This window comes from Glycine soja, chromosome 5 (assembly GCF_004193775.1).
Source record: "Glycine soja cultivar W05 chromosome 5, ASM419377v2, whole genome shotgun sequence".
In the NCBI taxonomy this organism is placed as follows: domain Eukaryota; kingdom Viridiplantae; phylum Streptophyta; class Magnoliopsida; order Fabales; family Fabaceae; genus Glycine; species Glycine soja.
Window position 1 is genome coordinate 41,175,274 of NC_041006.1, and position 13,176 is coordinate 41,188,449.

Here is a 13,176-nt window from a genome sequence, read left to right on the forward strand (position 1 = left end):
GATTTAAATCTGATATGTGGTCCTGTTAGCAGATATACTGACATAATCTGGTGAAAAGATTAAATGTATGACTTTATGATTCTCAATAGGAATAACAAGAAAGCACTAGATTGCTTCACTGAATCTACTTATATATAGATTCATTCTCAGTTACGAGTCATTGATTTGTTTATTGGCCTTTGGTTAGGATATTTGCAATGCTATCTTTCAATTAAGAATTGGATCATTGCACCATAAGAAAGCACCGTTTTGTTGGCAACCAGCGGAATGGCATGCAAGAAGTGAGATTAGACTGTCGGTTTTCATTTTTATGAAGGCTTGCATTTTTCTTTGTTGAGTAAATGACCCGGTGGGATTCATGCTCCTTCTACTGAGCTGAGTCATGTTTGCAAAAATTTTGACCATTGCAAAATAAAATCATAGAATAAGATAAGCATTTAGAGAACCTTTTTTATTTTTTTTTTGTTAGAAGGATTACGTTATATAAAATAATAAGAGATGCTTCAGTGTATGAATGAATTAATCAGTTCACTCATTTAATCTCATACTCTGACTCTGAGGATCAAAATGTAGAGGCTAGGGGAAGAGAAGGAAACCACCAAGACAAGTATCTTGCCCTTCAGTTGAGGAGAGATAAATTTATGAAATTGACAAGATGGTGGTTATGGTATTAGAACTCTATTTTTCTAGTATCTGAGCCAATTAAGTTAGTCTGCTCAGAAACTTATGGTAGCACCACACTAACATAAAAACAAAGTGCCAACTCTTCAGTGGTTTCCAAACATTCAATGTTTAGACATTAATTTCATGTATGTTTTTTCCTTAAAATCCACAGGATTTATTCATTCACACCCCTAGTATTCCTATGAAACTTTCTAATCTGCAGGATGGAAACAAGCCATTGAACAAAATGTCAAAAATGAGAAGGAAAAAAAAATGAAGTTACACATTAACTACAGTTCGAATTTATATCCTGGATTAATAAAAACAAAATTAACATTAAAGATGAAAAGGAAGACAGAATCAAATCATACACAAAAAATGAAGTCAAAATAACATTAGATTTGCCCTTAGTTTTACTGATTGATCTGTTAGCAACAAAAAGCCATTGTGTATTCAGCAAGACTTGGAGTCCAAAAATTGACGCATGCAGCTTTAAGTGAGACGAAAAGACGAAAGAATAGTTCGCTCTGTTTTCGTCGCACGGGTCCGTAACTTAAATAAACGACGGGACTTTCATTTTGTAGTGTCAGCAACTTACTTGTTTTTAGTATATTACTCGATGTGGGCTTTTGTGGAAAATGTAGGCACCCAGACACTTGACATTCTCAGTCATTCGTGCTACGGTACCCCTCGTCCATTCAAGACTCAAGAGACTGCTGTCACTGTCCTCCCTCATCCATGCATTTTATCAATATTGATTTTTCATCACACTTTCTTATTCTCCTATTACCAATCTACTTTTTAGAGTATTTGGACTGGGAAAGCATGCCAACTAGATGTGTTAACTGGAAAGAAAAGGAGTGCATAGAAAACCATTGTGTTAACTGATTGAACATCATGATGGTACAAACTATCAAGCAATACACCATGTATATTTATACGATCGGAGATATGAGTATCATGTAAGCTAAGTGCTAAGCATCACTAACTGAATGGACATGAGCTTATTCAACAGATGCTGGGATTCAAATATGACCTACAAGGCTACAACCAAACTCAACTAAAAAAAACTCTAATTTCTTTCAGTGCTGGTATCTGGTAATCTGATTAGTCAATTGTTCTTTTCTTCTAACCTGTATGTTTGTTAGTATGTCAAATACAAGGTGTATGCCTTATCGTTTTCATCATTTTCATGGGAGATGAGAATTAGGGTCAAGCAACTTATCCAATATCTATGCACTATACAGTACAGATGCTGTTGCTTCATAGCATTAGCTGGTAAAGAATTAAGCTTGTTTCTTTGTAGTTAAAAAAAAAAATCAAACTAAAACACACTACATTTTATTTTGCCTCCATATACCTCACACCTCACACAAGTGTCTTATGAACTTAAAATGTGGATAATATACACACATCCACATGTAACCAAGTTTGAGTTAATTAAAATATTCATTTAGCAGCCTCCTGTTCCAGTTATGGAGAGAATCATTTGGACAAAACAAAGAATCGGTATAAAATTGTGACTTGTGAGTGGAAATTAAACCAAGTATAAATTCAACAAAAACTTTTCTTAGAACACAAGAGATCCAATTGTTGTCACAACTCACACTGCTCCAGAAATTCTATCATGCTGAGTCCTATTGATGACCCTGCTCACAACTCAGATCCTATTTGAAGACCCAAGTTACAATTTTCTGAACTTGAAGACTTTTTTGTTTTGGAGAAACTTGATTTCAGCCCTTAATGATGTTACAAAATGAAGGTAATTGCTTCCTGCACCCTTTTCGGAAAAAAATTTTTACCTTCTAGATTGGCCATTCTAGAAATGCATTCTAGAATGTAATTTTACATTTTGGATTGATCATTCTGAAAGCCAAAAAGGTGTAGGAAGCAACTTGGAAGTACAAGAAGAAACAATCCAAAATGAAACAAATATAAACCAACAGATCAACAGATCTAGTGTTTTTTAACATTGAAACTCACTTTCAACGTGAATCCAACAATCTGTTACAGTCACCTGGGAAGGGAAAGTGGTGAAAAGAGAAAAACGTTGTTAGTATTTGAGTGGAAGCATTCATCCTAAGCTAAATTTATGTTGACCAATGCCGTGCTCCAAAATCAGTACGTAGCAAGCCAACTTAGTATCTCGTAATATTCGACTTTGCTTTCCTTCAACCTTTCACTTCTCAATTTCAAGGTTAACATGGCTGTTTTCGATTTTGTATCAATATCATAATAAAATAAAAAAATTACTTTAGAAAGTTTTTTTATAAATTAAAAAAAATCTCAAATTAATGGGTCAGGCATTTTAATCCTTAAGATTTGAAAACCCATCTGTATTGAATTTACAAAATGCCATTTAATACTTTATTAGTTTTGTAATAGTTAATTTGGAATAATTTTTTTTTCCTTATTGCTAAAATGTCATATAAAGTGGAGCGGAAGAAACAGTAGTTGTTTTTATGATAATAATAATAAAAGAAATGGGATAAAACTATTTTCATATAATTAAGCATAGAGTATTTTCATAAACTGTTTTGAAAGACTTATAATTAAAATAAGTTGAAAATAACTTATGAACATTACATATATTATTTTTATCAGCTCTTTTAAATACTTACTCATGTATATATTTATGTCATAAGTTTCATTTAATTGTAAATAAGTTATTCTAAGAGCATTCATAATTTTAATTCTTGAATTATGACCTTTTTATTTTAGTCTTTATAAAAATTATTTATTTTTAGTTTTTAAAATAAGTATGTGCTTTTAATTTTTAATGAAGGATTAAAACTACATCAATTTTTAAAATGAAAAGATTATAAATAAATAGTTTTTTTTATAAAAACTAGAAAACTGAAAATATTGTTACAAAATATATTTAAATCAAAATTTAAATGATAACTTCAGGAAATACTAAGTTTTAACTGTTATATCATTTAATAATTTTTAATTAAAAGAATTTAAGATAATTTTTAATTAAAAATTATTAGATAGGGTAATAGAATAAAAATATCTACGTGTTAGTCAAAGTTGTCATACATTGGCAAATCAGACTAATGAAACTAACCAGGTAGGATAGCTGAGAGAATATGAGACACTCCAATTAGTTTCTTCTGTCTCTTTTGTCATCATTTCATGGTCCCTTATAGGTAAAAATGCAGTGTTCGGTGGGAGATATCAATCAAAGAAAGAAAATTAGAATAAAATCATTACATTCTTGAGTGTACTTTTAACAGGTGCTATGTTCATGTCTAACTAGTTCCTTTGATTCTTAAATACAAACTATATCAAAGAAAGTATTGGATCTCTCATAAAGCTGCACGTACAATCAAACTTTTTTTTTTTTCCTTTCAAAACGGAAGATATTCAACATAAATTATGAAATTCCTATTGTATGTTCCACACTTCCACACACAGACAATTTTAATCCTGTTATATATGTGCACACGCGATCAATCATATATCAGAATTCCTTTTATGAGATATCAACTTACTTTATAAATATATTCCAGTTCCATATGCATGTGGAGGACAGAATAATACTAATTAAGCAAACACTCATTAGTATTGAAGTTTCCGTTTCACAGCGAGAGAATTAACAAAATATAAAACAGAACAAATTAATAAAATGTTCTAATTATTAAGGTTTATATATGTAAGAGTGTAACATTTATACTTACGGTCTAAAATAGTTTTTACAGCACTCTGATGTAATAATAAATCTTTGGATTATTTTAAAATTATTATTTTAAAAATTAACACAATCATCTTGCATGATAAATTGTAATGAGATGATTGTTTAAAACTTTTTACATTTGTCTATATGTAATGTCAATCATCATGGAAATTTATGTTGAAGTATTAAAGCATCTAACGAGGTTGCTGAATATACTTCTTATTTTTCTAATTATATGATTATTTTTAAAAATTTGTTTATCTTTTTTATAAGATCATTTTTATTTTATTTTTAGATATATTAATTATTATTTTTCTTACAAATAAATCGATAAATTCAATATAATTAATTAAATTAACTATTTTTCTTAAATTATGAAAGTTTTTTTTTTTTATAAATAATCGAGCAAGTATATAATTATGTAGGGAAATCTGGTCAAAGAAGCATTGAATGTTTGTTGGCAAAATAGCAATTAGTATTGTTGGCAAAAGAGCTTCACAACATTTTTTTTAAGGAAAGAGCTTCACATCATAATTCATATTTAAAGAGGTTAATGTATTTTGCTTTTTGTAGGTACTCCATCTCATCTAATTGGAGGTTCATCATTGCCAAGCAACAAGAACCTTTCCAACACAATTAAACTGTGCCAAGACAATCACTAGTTTAGGACGGCAGGACCACTTTGCCATTTATATTTGATTAATTATGCTATTTAAAAAAAATTAGAATTTCAAAAATGTACGTGGTTGCAAAATGTTGTATAGATGAAGTTGTTATGATGAACATTTTTACTTTAGTTTTGAGCTTTACTAAAAAAATTAATAATTGTTGATTGCTGGCAAACTTATAATTTTACCAGATTTGTTAACATCGTTAGTTTCTTAGGACTGATTTTAACTAATTAATAGTGAAAAGTAATAATGTTACAAAACCTTAAAGTTTATACCGGCCATCATGTTGGGGGTAATTTTTAGTTTAAAGTTTTTAAATTTTAAAAAATTAAAAATAGTTTTTTTTCTTCTATTTTTAGTTTTAAAAAGTTGTTATCAAGCTTACTATTTTCTTTAACAAGTTCATTAAAAAGATTTCACACTCTTGGCATAAAGTTGTGATGAGAAGATCTGGAGTGAGAAAAAAAAAACAATAAACATTTAAGTCTTTTTGGACTTTTGCATGATTGAATTAGATTAAAAAAGTCTAAATTTAATTCATGCTAAAAATTCAAAGCTTATGCCCTACATGCCGTTAGTTTATATTGGCTTTTGCAAGTTAAGCTTAGATTGAGATATGATTGGATGAAACTAAAAATGATTAAATTTAATTTGTGCAAAAAGAAAAGAGAAATAGAGTATAAAATAAATATTAATTGGATGGATAGAAATAAGAAAAAAAGCAAAGAAGTTTCCTTCTATTGTATTTAGATGAATAAAAGAGATGGTTAATACAAATTGTATAAAATATCTAAAATACTGAATTTAATTCAAAACATTCTGTTATTTATTTTGCTTAAATTGTAATTTTGGTTTTTGTAATTTTAACTTTGTAAGTTTGGTTTCTATATTTTTAAGTCAAAGACATTTAGTTGTCCTATTATTTAAAACAAGTAATTTTGATCCTGATGTGAATTAATTATTTAAAGTCAAACGTTGATTTTGTAGTGATATATTAATGTTGACATGAAATTTATGTGGTAAGGAATTAAATAAAGTAAAAATTATAAAAGGATGTTGATAAGAGTTGATCCTTTATTAATTTAAAGATAAGAAAAATAAATCACTAAGACAATTTAGTTAATTTTGTAAAAACTATTTTACATGTATTATTAGTTATAGTTAGTGAAAAGTTATTAATGTTTTTTAATTATAAAAATTTATAAATTAAATTAAAAGATTTAATATTTTATTATATGTAATATTTAATTTTACATTTATTTATTTTTATTATATATTTAATTTTAATATAATATATTATATATCAAAATTTGTTCTTATTTTATTATAATTTTTTTAAAATATTAATTTAATATGTAAATTATTTTTTAAAAATATTTTATATAATTTATACAAATTACATAAATTTAAAATAATATTTAAATAATATAAAAATTAAAAAAAATATTTCTTTTATAATTAAAATAATTTTTATTATTTATATATGAAATAAATTTACATGATTTTTATAATTACATGCAATAAGTTATATAAATAGTTTATGTAATTTTCTTGATTTATATAATTGGTATTAAAAAACTTATTTAGCAAATAATTTTTTATATTTAAAATGAAAATACTAACATCTAAGTTTCCTAAAAAATAAATATTAAAATTTTATTAATTTATATAATTAGAATAAAAATAACTTGCATATTAAAATAAATTTATATAATTTATATAATCTACGTATTAATAGATGCAATTATAATGATTTATATAATTTGAGTAAAAACATTTTGTGTATTAAAATTAATTTACAAAATGATTTATATATAAATTTATGAAATTTAACAAAAAAAATAGATAAAATAAAAATAAAAATAAAAATATATAAACTATTCAAAATAAAAATATATAAAATGATATAAAATAAAATTAAAAATATTTATATATTATTTTTTAATTTATAAATTGTTATAATTTGAAAAAAAAACCTTCACTAATGATACACACAAAATATTATTTATAAAATTAATTAAATAAAATAAGTATTTTAGTGGTTTAACTTTTACTTAGATCGCAAAATTATTTATTCTGAAAGTTAAAAAACTAAATTTGTTGATTATAAATAGGGAGATCAAAATCGCGGATTTAAGATGATAGGAAAACTAAAATTATAATTAAACTTGTTATTTTTAACATAAAATGACTTTATTCATAAAAAAGATTTAATTTTAAATTATCTAAGACAGAATTGGAAAATAGAAACTCTTTGTCCAACTTTCACGCCAATTTAGGGATTTTTTAACTACACAAAAAAAATCTTTTTTTTTTCTATTTCTTCTCTTCAATAAAATTAACAAGATTAACATTTTTATTTTATTTCTCTCCAAATTTTCCTGCCTTCTACGCACAATGTTAAGCTTGGATGAAGACATTCCTCGTGTCTCCAAAGTTAAGTGGCGGGTGAATAAATAAAACAGAACAAAACAAATGGAAATTAAATTAGTTGTATAATACTCAATAATGTCACATATAGTAATATCATTAATTTTTACTATACTAAATTATTGTAAAAATCATATTTAAAATAATTTCTAATTAGTTAAAAACATAAACATATTTACATTAAACTTGTCCTCATCAATGTGTTTTGTATGTTGGAGCCCTAGTTTGGTGATTTACCTAGCTAGGTTGAAATGAGGAAATTAGTACGAGGTGTGACTAAGCTGATTGTGATTGTTGACAAAACATTGTAGCTAAGCTGCAATGAAAAAGACTTTTCACGTTTGGTTGACCCCTTCGTGCCCTACAAGATCCCTGCCAACCGAACTCTAATGTCTGCATGCACTCTCTTCTTTCCAAGGAATACAAGCCATCAATGGTTACAAATCCACTGCAAAACCCAACGATTATTTCTACGCTCTTATTAAAGCTTATTAGGTTAGTGGCACTGATCATTATCACGATTTAACACCATTAATGTCTCATAGCCACAACATAAAGTTATTAAGCCCAAGTACCTGACCTTGTTTCATGAATGTCAATTCACCCCAAAATGACATTATTTTTTATTTCAATTTTATGAGTGATTTTAAATTGAATCTTAAATATATAATTATATTAAATATCTAAAGAGATAATTTTTTATTTATTTATAAAAATTCTATTTAATCCAAATAAAATTATCTCGTATGAAAAATATCTATGGTCTAAAAAAATAATTTTATAATATAATCTAATTACATGTGGTCCTCTTTTAAACATGTCAACAACTTCTCCTAGCCACTTGATAGTACAACTGTTACATATATCATCACAAAAATAAATTATTCTTTTAACATAAGTACAAATAATACACTTTTTAAATAAATTTTTAATTATTAGATGTAATTTATTGGGAATTTTATAAATCTCACTTTCTTATTTATGAATTCTACATATAGTTTTTTTAACATTTAATAAATTTTAATTAATAGTTGAAAATAGTATGTGAAAAAACGTGTTAAGGAATGTATTTTACTAGCACTTAATTATTTTTTCAACTGCCAATGTAATTATAACTCTGTCGTGTTTCAATATACCAAAAAACAAAAAATGTACGGTACTCTCATGCTAGCTAGTATATATATATATATAACTGACACGAGGAGAGAAAAAAAAACAGTGAGTATCAATAAAGTGCTTGTATTATTGAGATAGCTACACATAACTACTCAAATAAATCAACAAGTGGAAACGATATGCCAATATGAACTGTATGAGACAGTATATATAACACATTTTTTATTATTGTAAAATATTATTGAAAATTATTAAATAAGATGTGCATCTCATAAAAAAAATTATGATTTCTAATAAATTTTAAACAATAATAAAAAATATGTATTTGATAATCTGTTATTAACATTTCTCGTAGTGTTATTCACATACAAGAGCCAAAAAAATTAATTTCAATATAACCGTCCTTATTTTTTTATTAAACAACTATACTCATTATGCAGATATTTTTTCCCCTTATTTTTCTTATTAACATCATAAGAGATCTATAATAATCACTGCTAAATTCTATTCTTATTTTTTTTTCTAAATCATATATACTTTTCATTTTAAGACAATTTTATTCGAGTTGAATAATAAAATTTATTTACTAATTAACAAATAACAAAATCAAGCAATTGACTTATTTATGTAAATATTTCCTTTATCTAACAAATATTGAACTATTAGTATGGACATAAACGTTTCATATTTTTTTTATTCATAAATATTAATTTATTAATTTTATTATAAAGGTCAATTGGAGGTTTCAAATCCGCACCCTTACTCGCCTTGATTCTCCCTTTATCATTTTTTAACTACCAGATCATTTTGCATAAATGTATATTAATATTTAATGTGCCAATATATATATATATATATATATATATATATATATATATATATATATATATATATATATATATAGTTATACTTATAGTTATATAATTATTTGTATAATATGCCATGCATGTGTTATGCTGAAAGGAATGATGTTCAATAATTATATATATATATATATATATATATATATATATATATATATATTATTAAATATCATAAAAATTATAGTAATCTAAGTTGATATATTAATAAAAGATTAGTATATGACACCTTTTTTATGTGATAAATAAAGCGACATCACAAGAAAAATTAAAATTAGCAATGAAAATTTTGTAACTTCATATTACTGAAAAATAAATAAATATTAACTCTAAATTTAATCACTAATATATTAATTTTTTGCTGTCCGAGACATTACATGCATTTAGTGTTATGGATAATGTCATTATAGGATATTGGTGAGAGCAGCACGATACTAAGTTGAACATTGTATAACATTCCATTCTTCTTATCCTCATGAATCATGGTATTTAACATAAAAATATAAGCATCAAATTAAAGCCGTCATAAGTAACATAACCTTTGATACGGAAAAATGCTGCACGGAAATCAATCTTAGAGTTGGAACATTTCCTTACATTTTTTTAAAAAAATGTAAAGAATGACAAATTTAGGATCTTAAGTTAAGTAAGGAGGAACAATCTATTTAAAAAATAAAATTAATAATTATTATATGAAAGATGTAAAAAATTAAGCCCAAAGGATTAAAATATGTAAAACTAACATTAAAATCCATGAAATGCACGGTTTTTGAAGTGAAAATAAAACAAGAATGAATTTTTTTAATTTTAAAAAATAAATAAAAAGTGAATAACTGTTTAGCACGTGACGACGGTTGAATAGTTTTAATATACAAATTTGGAATATTTACATGTATTTTTTTTAAGTTACACCCCTCATTTCGATGATTATTTATTTATTTATTTTCTTTTATTTATCTATTTCTTCTCACTAGAAGTATATCCGATAATTTTAATTATTCAGCTAACCGCCATAATTGGGGCGAATCCCATCCCAGTGCAATATTATGCAGAGAGAGACATGCATGGAGATATGGTGGGTGTCCTCCCGATCGAGTATGGTTATGCCACCTGGTCACACACTCCTTTGAAAAAATAAAAATTCTTGTATGCTTAATAAAGTGTTTGATAATGTGGAATGAAACAAAATTAGAGAAAATTGAGATGATACGGTGAGCATTACATGCATAAAAGTGTGAAACATATCTTATTTTATTATTTATTTGTTATTTCTTTCATTGCAAACAAACAACAACTAATGATAATAGGATATGGTGTTAATAATGCCTTAATGGAGTGTTTGCCATGGTTAAGTGTTCTAAAATAAGACTCCTTTCTTTTAACCAAGCTGATACGGTGAGCATTACATGCATGCACAGGTGCACAACTTCCCGTTAAATTTTCTAAATGACAATAATGACTAATTAGGTGCAGTAAATTACCATTAACACCGTGTATTGAACGAGAATTTAATTAAACTAATAAGTATCCAAATGCGCCCGGTTAATTTAAAAACACAATTTGAATCTAATCGTTATAGTACTTTATTTTTTTAATTTCATTTTTATTTATCATTTAAACTTAATTATCACACACACATATATATAGAGAGAGAGAGAGAAAGAGTATAAGAGAAGTAATTATTTTTTTTCATATTTAATATTTTAACATTTCTCACACTCTTTTTTTTAAAAAAATATTTTTATATATAAAGATATAATTAAATAAAAAATTCTTCCAAAGTGATAAATAATTAAAAGAAAAAAACAGAGCTGATAAATGAAGTATCTGAATAAGATTTAGCAGTTGAATCAACCAATTAATTAACTTTACAAAAACTTTACACATACATAGTTGGGATGCTAATTCTAATTTTGATGCTTCGGCCAAAGAAAAAAAAATCTAGGAAATTTTTTTCTTATCCATATATTATATTAATGAATAAAATAATGTAATAAATTAAATTATTAAATATTATTGAATGTTATTATAATATAGGCTTACCTAATTCAATTCTAAAACTCAGTTCATAGAATAAAATTAAATTATCTTAGTACAATCTCTCAGTAAACGTGGGAGTTAGGTCTTTCTGAAAAAAACAATCTATCTAAAACATTGTTACAGGAATATAAATTACCCTCTAGCCACTTTAATTTGTCTGCTAAGTAAAGTAGGTAGGAGCCTGGGCAGTGTATATAACTAGGGTTACCCGATCTGGTGTTTGCCTTCAATTAATCAGTGAAATATTAACTATTGATCAATTAAATTAGTGAAGCTATAGGTAGCATGGGTACTAGAGGTGAAAGCAGTGGGGGTGGGCAAAGCTCCTTAAATTACCTTTTTGGATCAGAAGAACGGCCAAAGCCTCCTCCCCCAAAGACAGTTTCATATTCGTTGCCACCTTATGGAATTGACATCGATATCAACCACAATCCCCCCACTGCTCAAGGCCAACACCTGGGAAACGTTCTCACCGTAAGCTTCAATATTTCTCAATTTTATCATTTATAAATAATTAATTAGACTTGTATATATATATATATGTGTGTGTGATCATGAGATAATTATCAATTATTTGTATACTTATGAATCATCTTCTTTTCTTTTTACATCCACCAACGAATTAATAATGATTCAGAATCGTCCATCCACAAAAGTCAAATCGGTTCCAGGTGGACACTCATCGCTTGGATACTTGTTCGGAGACAAGTGATCGATCGATCATGTTTTCATTTTATCTCGATCGAATTCCCTGATATATAGTGCATGTATGGTGCATCTGAAAAGGAGTATCATCTTGATTGGGTGTGTCATTACTACTGTACATGTCTTGCAAAAAAAATATTGCATCAGTGTGTGCTTTCTATCGATATGGTAGGTAGGTGAAGTGTGTGGCTTTTATTGTTAATTATGTTGGCATTGCTTTGATTTCTACGGGTTGCACAAAGTTCAGGTCTGTGTTTCTTTGCAGCTTCCTCATCTTGTTTCTAATCTTTGGCACGCCTTGTGCTAGCTAGGTTACAAGTTATTAATAAAATCATTTGGCTTTCTCTACCAAGAAAAAGGAATGCAAGTATTATTTCTGCTGTACTTCCAACAAATTAAACGAGATCGATATTTCCTTTTCAGTTTTATGTGTACGTTGGTTTATATCTTTCTCACAATCCATATTTAATTAAAATATTTGACACTGAACCTTCTTTAATTCAACATATGCTTTATATTATTTAGAAGCTAGATATTGAGAATTCTTTTTCTACAATTAATACATCTTTCTGATTAATATGAATTATAAATATTGCTTGAGCTTTTCGGAGTTTCTGCTGTTGATTCACTTCATTATTTCATAGGTTTTAATTTATACATCTTTTAAATATCAAAAGGTTGTTATATACTTTTGTTTGCAAGATATATAGTAATTAACCAATGATTAACACTTCCATTTTGAATTTGCGTTGATGATCTAATTTCGATTTAGTTTACTCTTCTTCATTGTCACAATCACTGAACTTTCAACTTTCAAGTTATAAAAATTAAAAGCTATCAAGTTTAGTAAGAGCTTACAACTCTTTAGGGTGCTTTCGGTTTGCTTCATGAAATCCTTCCACCACATACTTCGTTACTGTCTTCTGTGTGACTATATATATATATATATATATATATATATATATATATATATATATTTGATGTGCTTGCATATAGAAAGGATTTGTTCAGC

The 13,176-nt window shown here is 26.5% G+C and overlaps 1 long non-coding RNA gene across 1 annotated transcript; it reads left to right on the forward strand.

Annotated features, from left to right (window-relative positions):
• The first annotated feature begins 11,640 nt into the window (after positions 1–11,640).
• On the forward strand, positions 11,641–12,586 carry LOC114411570. Its single transcript, XR_003666488.1, has 2 exons — positions 11,641–11,933; positions 12,097–12,586. It is a non-coding gene; the product is annotated as an uncharacterized LOC114411570 (long non-coding RNA).
• Positions 12,587–13,176: the final 590 nt, after the last annotated feature.